We start from the raw sequence: 13,237 nt of genomic DNA, 5'->3' as shown, positions 1-13,237 counted from the left end.
GACCAGTTCTTCTTTTCTTTAAAGCATTTTGTGATTTCCTTCCCAGGGCAGATTAGATCAGACACACCTGTCTCCTGTCTCTGGGCTCCTTTCTCCTTGCAGTTCTTCTCCTCCCAGATGGGATATTACAAAGCTAGTAAGTTCATACAAGTAGTAACTTGAAAAGGTTACAGAGCTTGCAAAGGTTACAAAACTTAAAAGGCTGAAGTTACAAGTCTGAAAAAGGTTGCAGAACTTAATGATACGAGTTACAGATCTTACAATTGCATTTGAGCAGAGGCTTTACATAACAATTACCTGTTAGATTCACTCACTCTGGGGCACCTGGCATTGGCCACTGTAAGTAGACAGGATTCTGGGCTAGATGGACCTTTGATCTGACCCTATATGTCCGTTCTTATGTTCTTATGACTTGCCATAAGATATGAGAACATATTGGTTTTAGAGATGACTGGATCACAGCTGACAAGGAGAGGGGAAGAGAGGAACAAGAGATGGGGCAGGGCCTTGGGAAGAAGACACGTAGCAGTGTTCAGGATTGACAGAAGAGCTGAGGCAAGATTGCAATTTCAGGGATCCAGCTACCAGCAATTAGAAAGGTGGCCACCCAGTGTAGTGTACATAGACTGATTCCCCAGTTCATCACATTGACACAGCACTGTAAGGATAGGACAGGGTTTAATGTCTTTCTGTCTATCCAGGAAGTGATTCAGGGAAGAAGACCCAGCATCATGGACCAGCCAGCTCTGCACAGAGCTCAGTCTGAGAGCCAGAGAACCAGGAAAAAACTTTTAGGTCTCTTAATGAGTAAAGAGCTGGAGCAGCCTGCCCCAGATCTGTTTGGTCCTCACACCGTAAATGATGGGGTGTAACACAGGAGGCATCATGTGGTACACACCACTAATGAGAACGAGGAAATGCAGTGGCATATTGTGACCAAATCGGAACATGAGGGAGGAGAATACATCTGGGACATACAAAGCTGAGATGGCACAAAGATGAGAGATGCAGGTTCCAAAAGTTTTGAGCTGAGCATCCTTTGTGGGAAGGCGGAAGATGGCCCGGAGGATCTGAATATAGGACACGGCGATAAAACATTCATCCATTCGATCACAAAGAGAAGATCAAGAAGGCCATAGTAACTACTAATGCAGATGTCAGTGCAGGCCAGTTTCACCACTGCTATATGCTGACAATAAAAGTGTGGGATGATGTTGGTTCTGCAATATGGCCACAGCATGACCAGGAAGGGATAGGGCAATGCGAGTATGCCACTACGCAGCACAACGCCCAGGCCTATTTTGGCCACAACAGAGTTTATCAGGATCGTGGAATGTCTCAGAGGATCGCAGATGGCCACGTAGCGATCAAAAGCCATGGCCACAAGGATTCCAGACTCCACCCCTGAGAAGGAGTGAACGAAGTACATCTGGGTGAGGCAGGCACTGAAAGTGATCTCTCTGGAATTGAACAAGAAGATGCTCAGCATTTTCGGTAGGGTGGGTGTGGACATGACCAGGTCAGTGACGGCCAGCATGCAGAGGAAATAGAACATGGGCCCATGGAGGCTCGGCTCCCTCTTCACAATGAACAGGATGGTGAAGTTCCCCAAGATGGCTATGGTGTACATAGCACAGAAGGGAATGGAGATCCAGATATGGGCTGCCTGTAGGCCAGGAATGCCCAGCAGGATGAAGGTGGAGGGGTTGGTGAAGTCGGTTCTGTTAGAATCTGACATGGCGTAGGGGAGAATGTGTCCAACTTTGAGGCATAAGGATGTCTCCTGCATTGCCATACATTCCCCTGACTTTCTGTGTGTTCCCAGTAGATGGTCACATTAGAAATGCCTGCATGTAAAGACAAAGTTAATTTGAGACACTGCATGCAGTAGTGGAGGCTGTTCTCATAGAAGAAGCAGATTGATCGCTCTTCACACACTGAAAAATTAAATTTTCATTATTTAGAGAGAATAACTGTGAACAATGACCCTACTAAATACAATTCCATATTTGTATTGTGCTCCCTGCATTAATAATTCCTACACTTTGTGGTGGGGGAACCTTAAGAGGCACCAGCAGGAAACACAAGTGTGGATAGTGGTTATCCATCATTGCTCCTTAATGCAATGAAAGCCAGGATAGGTAGTTCATACTGAAGGGAGTTCCCCATATAACCAGTTGCTTGAAATCAGAGAGGGGGGGAAAACAACCTTTTAGGAAGACATATGCTGGGAGAAACATCCCAACTAGAACATACCTCAGGGGAAGGACTTGGGCACCATTGATAGCAGCTCAAGAGAAACACCTGCGCATTCACAGCAGTGCACAAAACAAAAAAAATGTTCAGATCCCCAAGATATGGGATGAAGCATAAGATGTTTGGGAATGTGTTCAGTTTTGGTCACCCAGTCTCTATTAAGGATAGAAAGTCTGAGACACTTTAGTTCATAGAAGGGACAAAGAAGAAAGCATATGATATAGGAGAGGAAAATAGAAAAGGAAACTGATTTCTATTCAAATGGACAGTTCCCAACCAGTACTATCGATAGACATTTAGTGCTCCAAGAGGACTAATTCCCTAAAGATGAAGAAAATTGTCAGTGAAACTGATTGGGAGGAAAAAATTAGACAGAAAAATATGAATGAATATTGGTAATTCTTTGATAACATTTTATTAGATATCAGAAAAATCACAATTCCAGAGTCAACAAAGTGAACAACTTTCGGTAAAGTGAAGGCAACAATTAGAGGGAGGGAAGCAATATGCAAAAAAGAGGAAAAAAGGAAAATAGCTGGCCAGCAATAGAAATCAGAAGTTCAGAAAATTGACAAGGAACGTTAAGACATCAGGGAAAACTCCATGTTTGCAGGGTTATGGATCACAAAAAGGAGTTTGTTTAGTATATTGAGAACAAGAGAAATCCTCAGAAGGATTTATGTCAATTCCTGTGATAAATGTAAAACATTAAAATATGAAAGGATAGGGGTTTTTTTATATGTAAAAAGATTGACAAGGTTAAGAAACAATGGAAAAATGGGTATAAGATTAGTTAAAAAAAGTCTAGAAATGTATGTAATGGCAGTCACTAACAAGGTTTATGCAGAGCAGAACTTGTTAAAGAAACCTGTTTTCATCCTTTTATGAGAATACACATTGGCTGATCAAGGGTACACATTTGGTGGATCAAGTGAACAACGCTGATTGAACGAACCTTGATTTCTCAGAGGCCTTTGATTTAATAGTGGAAAATACTGAGTTGGTGAGTTGGCGCAGGGAAAGGATTTAACCTCTGCACATGGGATTGGGGAAATAAACTGCATCCAGTTCTGGGGCCCACATCTGAAAAAAGATGTTGAAAACTTGGAGAGGGTGCAGAAAAGAGCCACAAAAATGATTGGAGGATAGAGAAAATGATGGATTGTTAGACTTGAAGGTATAGATCTCAACTTATCAAAAAGATTATCAAGCAGAGACTTTCATGGGGAGAAAATCATGGGTAATAACACGCTCTGTAATCACCAGAGAAAGGCTGAGTGAGACCAAAGGACTGAAAGCTGAAGCCAGGTAAATTCCAGCTTGAAATTAGGGCAAATATTTAGCACTGATGGTGATTAACCATTGGGATGCACTGAGAAGGGAAGTGTTGAATTCTCCAATTCCCATGTTGGCAGATCCAGACTGGATGTTGTTTTTTGGAAGATCTCCTTGAAGGGTTGTTTACACTTAAAATGCTACAGTCGTGCTGCCATAATGCTTCAATAGTGACACTACTTACACAGATGGAAGGGTTCTCCCCTCAGCACAGGTAATCCTCGAGAGGTGGTAGCTAGGTTGATGGAAGAATTCATCTCATGCTGTCTACACCAGCACACAGATTATCCAATAAGTTCTTGGAATGTATTGGAGAGAATTTTTTGTTCCAGGTGCTGGAGAAACTTACTTGGAGAGAGGTTGTTCTAGTCTTGATTTTGACATATAAGGAGGAACTGGTTGAGAATTTGAAAGTGGACGGCAACTTGGGGGAAAGTGATCATGAAAGGAGAAGACTGAGAGGGAAATAATAACAGTTTTCAAATACCTAAAAAGTTTTTACAAAGAGGGAGAAAAAGTGTTCACCTTAACCTGTGAGAGAAGACAAGAAGCAGTGGAATTAAATTGCAGCAAGGGAGGTTTAGGTTGCACGTTAGGAAAAATGTTCCAAAAATGCAAATGCAATGTTGGGTTATATTAGCAGAAGTCGGTGTGGGTTAGGACTCAGTTGGAGTTATGTGTCCAATTAACAGAAAGGATGTAGAGAACCTGGAAAGGATACACAGGCAAATAATGTTACACAAGGGATGGAATACAAGCAGTATGAGCAAGCCAGAGGAACCAGTATGTTTATTTGCAAAAGAGGAGATTAACGGGGGACATCATAGTGGTCTTCAAATACTAGAAAGGCTGCCATAAAAAGGTGGAGGAAAGTTTTTCTGTCCTACCACAGAGGGACAGGACAAGAGGCAATGGGTTAAAATTCCAGCCTAGCAGATTTAAATTAAATTTCAGGAATATCTTCCTAACTTTAACTACAGGAGGCCAATGGAACAGACTCCTAGGGAAGTCACGGAAGCTCCTTCTGTGGAGGTTTTCCAAAGTTGTGTGAATGGCCATCAGTCTTAGATGACTAACACAAAACCAATCCTGTATCTTGTTGGGGGATAGACTAGCTGTCCTTTGTGTTCCCTTATAACTCTATGGCTCTATCATTCTATGATGTAAAATCCTAGTGTAGACCCGGTCTTAGTCACACACACGTCTTTCGGCCCAGTTCAGAGGTAATTGAGTGAAATTTAATGGCCCTGTGTTTTACAGGTGGTCAGACTGGATTGTCAACTGGTCTCTTCTGATATTAAACTGTATGGATCTATTGATAAAGAAAGTAGATCAGGTATTTATATTTAATGTGTTTCATAACATGAACAAGGGAACATTTAGTTAAATTGAAAGTCTGAACATATAACATTGAGAAAAGAAAATTAGTACCATAATTCCTATTTGGTCTGTAGAACTCCTCGCTACCAACATTATTGGAGCGAAGAGCATAGAAGATTGGGATTCAGAAATGGATTGGCCTTTATAGGTGGTGCTGGTGGCATAACCTATAGTTAAGGCTGTCTGACACCTTCCATTAGAAGACCTCATTTCCACTTGCTTATAAATTTGCCAAATTTTTGGAGTTTGTTCTGAAATATCACACGTTGGGTGTCTACTTCAAGAAGTTTTTTTTTTTAGTTTCAGGCATAACATTTCAGCAGACTTCTTGGATGAAGCTAGGAGAAATATGTGTTATCCACATTGAAAAATGTTCATTATTGTTCTAGCGAGGAGCCCTAGCACCACCAAGATTTGCAGCAGATAAAAGTCAGGTAACAGCCCCTGTCCCTCTCCCACATTAATAGACAGAATCATGAAATGCAAGTGGAGGGAGTGACAGTCTCTGTGCATTAACACACAGTTGGCTCCTGACATCTGTACTCAGTTCTTGCTCCAACGGGAGTTTTGCCTCCCTGGGGCCTGAACAAAGTACGAGTCATGGTCTTAGAATTTGGCCATGTATTGCACATCTACTAAGATCTTTCATCCTGAAGGATTCACTGTGCCACTGAAATGCACCACCTTCGGGCTGGAGTCCGTCAGGGAGGATGTGCAGGGGTGCACAGAAAAGAGTGACCTTTTGGCCAGTGATTCTTTAGCAAATTCATCATTTATGGCAAGGGCCCTGGGATGTTCCATGGTTGTGCAGAGTGGAAAGGATCACAGACTTACTCTCTATCCTACCACACCCACCTTGCAGAAGGATTGTCGATCGGGTGAGCGGCTCAGCAAGAGATGGTACCTGTAAATTACGAGATGGAAGTGTTTTCCCTGGGAATCCCCCTCAGGTATTTGTGACTGACACCTCTCTGAATCCAGCAGCATCCGACACCGAGAGCTGACACACTGTGTGCACAGTTTATAATACAGCTCTGTGTAATCCCAGGGGGGTTCGATCAGACTCTAGAGGAGAAGAGAGCATCTGAGTGTAAACAGACTGTGGACAAGCCTGTCTCCACTTCGGTGCTAATTATCCAGCTTTAGAAGTAAGCAGTAATCAAGGAACTTTCCCAAAGGGAGATTAGAATTCCTGGGCTCTGTGCTGAGTCAGAGAGGAATTGGCTTCTCTGTACATTTGTGTGCATATATTTAAAAATTATAGTTGATGAGTAAAAAAAACTAGGGATAATGCTCAACGTTCTAGAGGATCTGATGTCCTGTCAATTCGCAGGATAGATGGGTAGATAGTAGACAGAGAGATCTGGAGAAAGTTGGCTAAGAAGAGACACAAGCACTTACAGCAGCAAAGAATCCTGTGGGACCTTATAGACTAACAGACGTTTTGGAGCTCATGCTCCAAAACTTCTGTTAGTCTATGAGGTGCCACAGGATTCTTTGCTGCTTTTACAGATCCAGACTAACACAGCTACCCCTCTGATACAAGCACTTACCGCAAACACATGGGGCTGTCGCTAAGAGATCGGAGATCATTGCTTCTCATCAGTAACTATCATTACACTGTGCAGCACCTTTCATTGACGAATCTTCAAAAACCTAGCAAAGGAAGGTCACTATGAACCATCCCCATTTCACTGATCAGTAAATTGAGGGACAGGGTCACACAGAGATGGGCTAACAGAATCCAAGTGTCTTGACTTCCCTTCCATAACCAGGGTCTCTCTGTCCGTAAGTGACCACATGACAACAGGGAAATGGCCTTACGGTCTTGCAGGGCCTGTTCACTGGGACGGGGTGAAAGGAATTCCATGGATTGCAACATGGAGCTGGGGACCACTGAACCCTCTGGCAAACCAATCTGGGCCCCCTCTCAAACTGTCAAGTATCAGAGGAGTAGCTGTGCTAGTCTGGATCCTGTGGCACCTTATAGACAGGAGTCGGCAACCTTTCAGCAGTGGTGTGCTACGTCTTCACGTATACACTCTAATTTAAGGCTTCGCGTGCTGGTAATACATTTTAATGTTTTTTAGAAGGTCTCTCTATAAGTCTATAATATATAACCAAACTACTGCCAGCTGGGGTCTCAGCCCACTGCCAGCCTGGGGTTCCTACCCCCAGGCCAGCAGAGGGTACTGAGTGGGGCTGTGGCAATGGTGATCCTGGCTGGCAAAGGGCCAGCAGCAGGAACCCCAGAGTGGCGGCGGACTGACCACCACCGATCTGGGGTTTCTACCACCAGCTCCTTGCCAGCTGGGGTCTCAGCCCGCTGCCAGCCTGCGGTTCCTTCCCCCAGGCCAGCAGCTGGCACTGAGTGGGACCGGCAGCAGGACCGCGGCTGGCAGCAGCTGGCGTTGGAAAACACAGAGCTCAGCCTGCCCCGCATGCCATGAAAAATGGGCTCGCGTTTCACCTTCGGCACGCATGCCGTAGGTTGCCGACCCCTGTAATAGACTAACAGATGTATTGGAGCATGAGCTTTCGTGGCTGTATCTGATGAATTGGATATTCACCCACGAAAGCTCATTCTTCAATATGTCTGTTAGTCTATAAGGTGCCACAGGACTCTTTGCTGCTCTCACACTGTGAGGCTGTGACAAGCTGTAAACATCTCCAGGTCTTGCACTTACACAACCACACACAGCAAGGACACACCCAGCTGCAGTGACATGAATGATTTCACTAGCCAGCCATGAAACTACAATAGAGAGGCTCCAACCAGTTCCCCAGGCTAGGACCCAAGAGCTGTACCATCTTGTCCTGGCCAAAAGCCTGACCAGTATCAGTTTATTTCCCAGTCTGCCCCTCCCTCAGTGTGGAGAGGACAATACACCAGCCTGAGCAGATTTCCCTTTTACATTTAAAACAACATCCTGTAGTAAGGAAAACAATATAAACCAGATTTATTAGTTAAAGGAAGATCAATTGTTTAAGTGATTGTAAGTAATAGTGTAAAGAACAAAAGTTGAAATCTGGGAAATAAACAACATCACAATCTAAGTTCCATACACTAGACAGGCTTTGAATCAAACAGTGTGTGACCCTGATGGTACAAACAATCCACCAATCTTCCATACACAGCCTAGAAATCCCTTCAGCCTGGGACCACAGCCCCAGTTCAGTCCCAGGTTCTAACGTCTTTCGTGTTTAATTGTTTGGGGAGTGAGGCCAAGTGATGATGTCACTTCCACATTTTATAGTTTCTGCCATGTAGAGGGAGCTTCCTTTTTCCAAGCAAAAGCCCCCAGCACAGTTAGTAGAAAAGTACAGGCGCAAGATGGAGTCCAGAGAGCAGGAGCTGTCACATGCCCTTGCATCCTTTCAGAATGTTAGGTACAAAAATGATACATGTATACAAATACATCACATATTGTATATACCTTATAAAAATCACATCATAATCATATCACCGAGATAAATATGGGGCTCCCAGGGTGTTGCTTTGGGGCACAGCATGTCACACCTCCCCACTTAGTTCACTGCAGGACTGTCAGTCACTGATTGATGCAGTGGTGCAGAGATGCTCAAGGCTCTCTTTACTTTTTGACCATACAACTCTCAAACATTATCTTGTTATCCACAGGTGTTCTTCCAAACTTATATGTATCTTTCAACACTTTGTAGATGAGCCTAGTGATATCAGAAGTTGGCTAGGGTACTTTCTGTGTAGCGTTGGTAACCATTGTGTTTTTCCCACTAGATGTAACTCAGTGCATGGATTCATCAATGCCATGAGGTGTTGTGCCTCAGTTTCCTCCTCCAGACAGCAGATCAGGTATATTATCATTTCTCTCCTATGACAAGCTTCGAGCCTGTGAACAGGTGTTAGCTGACAAGCAAAAGTCATGTACGGCGTCTTGTTGATTACTCCTAGTATGTCCAAAAGCTTTCCCCAAAAACCATGCCTGCTTCACCTTTTCATAGGTTTAACATCAGTATGAAATTTTTTTGTCATAAGATTTACCGTTAGCGACTAACTTTCCATCATGATATTTACCAATATCGAATCTTTCATTACAGCTAGGACTTTCCAGGTATATTTATTACACCACAGTGTGGTTTGTTGAAATTACATTTTGGCTTTCAACTACTTCCTGAACCTTAACATCAGGTTAGTTACTGGCTTTCCTTACCCTTCAGTGTCCCCTTCAGTAGGGATCTCAGTTCAAGGTCCTCACTGAGTACTTGGTATTCAAGGGTCTGATCATTTCATGACGTAAGAGCACTTTGCATGTTGTCCAGCCCTCACTGAATCTACTTTCTAACCCAGGGTTCTGCCCATGGAAAACATCCACCCCCCTTGGTCTTTCCCTGTGATCCCCACTGCAAACACTTTTCCTAGAGGGTTGTGATGCTGATCTGTGCTCTCTGGGCAAAGTGTTGTGCCTTCTCCCAGCTGTGCCAAGTGTTCCCTGCCTTCTCCAGCGGCTTCTTTCATGCGCCTTCCTTCCCTGTTGTTCTTAACCAGCCCAGAGAATTTCCTCCTCTCTCCCTCTTCAGCGTAGGGTCAATTAGCATTTTCACTCTCAGACAATCTGTTTATTCGTGTTCAGTAATCTATCATCTCGTCTTAAAGCTGGGGGGAGAGGTAGCTATGCTAGGGGTGTGGGCATTATGGTCCAGAGTGACCTCTAGAGAAATAGGAGGAATTGGGCCGAGAACGAAGATCTGGATGAGTGTTCAAGAAGGACATGATTGCAGAGTCCTGACATAAGGATGGATGATTCTCATGCACTGCTCAGGGCTGCCTGGCTCTAGAATGTTGCTGCCTCCAAAGCAACAAAAAATATTTGCGTGCCCCCTGTCCCAGCCTCTGGGCTCACTCTGCATGCCCACCTGCTTCCTCAAGCCCTGGTCTCATTCCCCCCTCACTCATACACTCATAGCCCTCCCCAAGTTGCTAGGGCTATCCCCTTCCCCCCCACCTAGTGCCCCCGTCACACACTTCCTGTCGCCCCCCGCGCCTGCGGCTCTGTCCCCGACCCAGGGCCGGTGCAACCCTGTTAGTGTGAACTTAGGTGGTTGCCTTTACGGGCGCCAAAGAGTCTTGCGGGGGTGCTGCCGATAAAAGCGTGGGGGCGCTGCATGCCAAGATTTTTTAAATGGTTTGCAGCTGCCACTGCGTTAGTCTGAGCTGCCAGCGTGCCAGCCAAGCCTTGCCCTGCAGTTACCTGGCAGCTTAGGGCTCTCGCCGGGGGTCCAGCGCGCTTAGGGCCGACAGCGGCCCGGCACAACCCAGTGCGTCCGCCGGGGTCAGGCGAGCTGCTGTGGCCGGGTCAGGGAGCCGCCGCGGGGTGTTGCCGGCAAGCCGCGGGGAACGCGTCTAACACAGGGTCAGGGAGCCACCGCACGGCGGTCCCGGCGGCCCGGGGCGCTCCGGAGGGGCTTCAGGGAGCCGCTGCGGCAGTCCGGCGGCCCCGGGGCGCCCCCCCGGGGACTCAGGGGCCGCGGCTCCGGTGGAGCCTGCTCCGCAGGCCGATCCCGGCGGCAGCTTCCGCCGGAGCCGCGAATACCCGTGGGCAGGGGGTGGCGAAATGGTCCGCGGTGCCAGGGGCGTCGAGGAAATGCCTAGAGGCCGGCCCTGTCCCACCGGGGGCACCTGCACTCCATCCTTCCGGCCCGTCAGCCCTGGCCGTCTCTGGTAACTCCGCCTCCCAGGGTGGTGTTTAGGGTCATTTCAGCAGGAACTTTTTGGATGTGGAGCTAGAACGCAGCTACGTTGATTGGGTCCACGGGCTTTCTTTGGTTTAAATTTTTGAACTGCAGTAAATGTGGAACAATATTTCAGCTTGTGTGATTGAGAGGTATATTCGGGATGGAATATTATAAAGACTCGTCCTCCAGGAAATCAGGTAAAAGTTGTAGGTTGCGTTTATTATTCTTTTGTTTCCACTTCTTTCTTCTCTAGGGGGGAATTTGCCTGTGCAGATCACCTGTCTGCCTTCTTAAACAAACAACAAACAAATCAACAAACAAAGACTAATTCAATACAATACAAACAAACCAAACAACATAACCAACACCTAAGGCAAATGGCTTGGTGAAAACATGCAATTCCAGTTCCTGATAAACCCCTGGGAAGTGCATTTCTTGCTTCAGTTTTTATCCTACTTTTTTACAGCAAGTTACAGTAGACAGTAATTTATTGGGAGAAATGAAGTAACAGCTGCCAAAACTGAGCTAGCCACTTCTGAATTTGAGTGTTCAAATCTGGCAGGACCGGTCGGGTGTTGTGCGGGGCAGCTTGGGCTCGCGGAGAGGAGCATGTATGCAGTGGTGTCTGAGACTGCGCAGAGCAGACCGCTTGTCTGAGTGGCACTTAAGGGCTGGGGGATTGAGAAGGTACGGTCGGAGGCGTAAGACAGTGAAGGGGTTGGATGGGAGCGGAGGTTAGGGCAGTCAGGGACACGCACGCGTGAGTAGCATGGATCCCGGGGCTCAGACAGGTATAGTAGGATCCTAGGAAGTGGTGGGGGTTCAGAGGGGCATTGGGACGGGGGCAGTTGGGGACAAGGAGAAGGGAGGCTTATATAGGGGGTGGGGTCCTGGGGGGCAGTTAGGGGCAGGGGTCCCAGGAGGGGGCAATCAGGGGACAAGGAGCAGCAGTGCTTAGATAGGGGGTGGAGTCCTGAGGGGCAGTTAGGGGGAGGGGTTTCGGGAGGGGGTGATCAGGGGACAGGGTCGGCTCTAGCCATTTCACTGCCCCAAGCATGGTGGCACGCCTTGGGGGGTGCTCTGCCGCTCGCTGGTCCCGCGGCTCTGGTGGACCTCCCACAGGCGGAGCTGCGGAACCAGCGGACCCTCTGCAGGGACGCCTGCGGGAGGTCCACTGGAGCCGCCTGCCGCCCTCCCGGCAACCAGCAGAGTGCCCCCCGCGGCATGCTGCCCCGAGCACGCACTTGGCACGCTGGGGCCTGGAGCCGGCCCTGTCAGGGGACAAGGACAAGCGGCTCTTAGATAGGGGATGGGGTCCTGGGGGGCAGTTAGGGGCAGGGGTCTTGGGAGGGGGTGATCAGGGGACAAGGAGCAGTGACACTTAGATAGGGGGTGGGGTCCTGGGGAGCAGTCAGGGGCAGGGGTCCCGGCAGGTGGTGATCAGGGGACAGGGAGCGGGGGGGCGGGGGTTGGATGGTTGAGCAGCAAAGGAATAGTTATTATCCCCAAGTCCTCAGACAGGGTAGACAGCAAAAAATCTATGGCTCAGGCCTGTACTCAGGGCAGAGCAGAAAGAGGGTTGGTCATTCTATCTCTGTTGGAGGGTCGACAATTGCAGGCTCATTAGCTTAGAGAGGGGGGACTTCCACTCCAGGGGTGTAGTGGCAGGGGTAGGGGGATGCAGGTCTTCCTGACTCCATTGCATCCCAGCCTTAATAGTGGTGTAGAATTCCACCACTGGGTCAGCTGGGACCCAGAGCCAATCCCAACGGCAGCCAGTAAGTAAACCGCAAGAGGTACTTCTCAATGGTGCTGCAAGCACTGGTAGATCACAAGGGATGATTTACCAACATCAACGTGGGATGGCCAGGAAAGGTGCAAGATGCTCGCATCTTCAGGAACTCTGGTCTGTTTTAACAGCTGCAGAAAGGAACTAACTTCCCAGACCAGAAAATTAATGTTGGGATGTTGAAATGCCTATCCTTGGGGACTCAGCCTACCCCTTAATGCCCCGGCTTATGAAGCCATACACAGGCACCCTGGACAGTTGTAAGGAGCAGTTCAACTATAGGCTGAGCAAGTGAAGAATGATGGTAGAATGTGCGTTTGGACATTTAAAATCTCGCTGGCGCAGTTTACTGACTAGGTTAGACCTCAGCGAAACCAATATTCCCATTATTATTGCTGCTTGCTGTGTGTGCCACAATATCTGTGAAAGTAAGGGAGAGACGTTTATGGTAGGGTGGGAGGTTGAGTAAATCACTTGGTGGCTGATTATGCACAGCCAGACGCCAGGGTGATTAGAAGAGCACAGGAGAGTATGTTGCGCATCAGAGAAGCTTTGAAAATGAGTTTCATGACCGGCCAGGCTACGGTGTGACAGTTCTCTTTGTTTCTTCTTGTTGGAGGTTAAGGATAATTTAGGCATGGCCCAATATCTAAACAAATACTTTGCCTCAGTTTTTAATGAGGCTAATGAGGAGCTTAGGGATAATGGAAGGATGACAAATGGTAATGAGGATATGGAGGTAGATATTACCACATCTGAGGTAGA

At 47.2% G+C, this 13,237-nt stretch overlaps 1 pseudogene; it reads right to left on the bottom strand.

The window, feature by feature from the left end:
* Positions 1-330: 330 nt before the first annotated feature.
* On the bottom strand, positions 331-1,738 carry LOC116824187 (olfactory receptor 52E2-like; annotated as a pseudogene).
* Positions 1,739-13,237: the final 11,499 nt, after the last annotated feature.

The sequence above is a fragment of the Chelonoidis abingdonii genome, chromosome 1, assembly GCF_003597395.2.
Source record: "Chelonoidis abingdonii isolate Lonesome George chromosome 1, CheloAbing_2.0, whole genome shotgun sequence".
NCBI classification, from domain to species: domain Eukaryota; kingdom Metazoa; phylum Chordata; order Testudines; family Testudinidae; genus Chelonoidis; species Chelonoidis abingdonii.
Note: the sequence above shows the minus strand (reverse complement) of the source record. Positions and strands in the feature narration are given on the sequence as shown.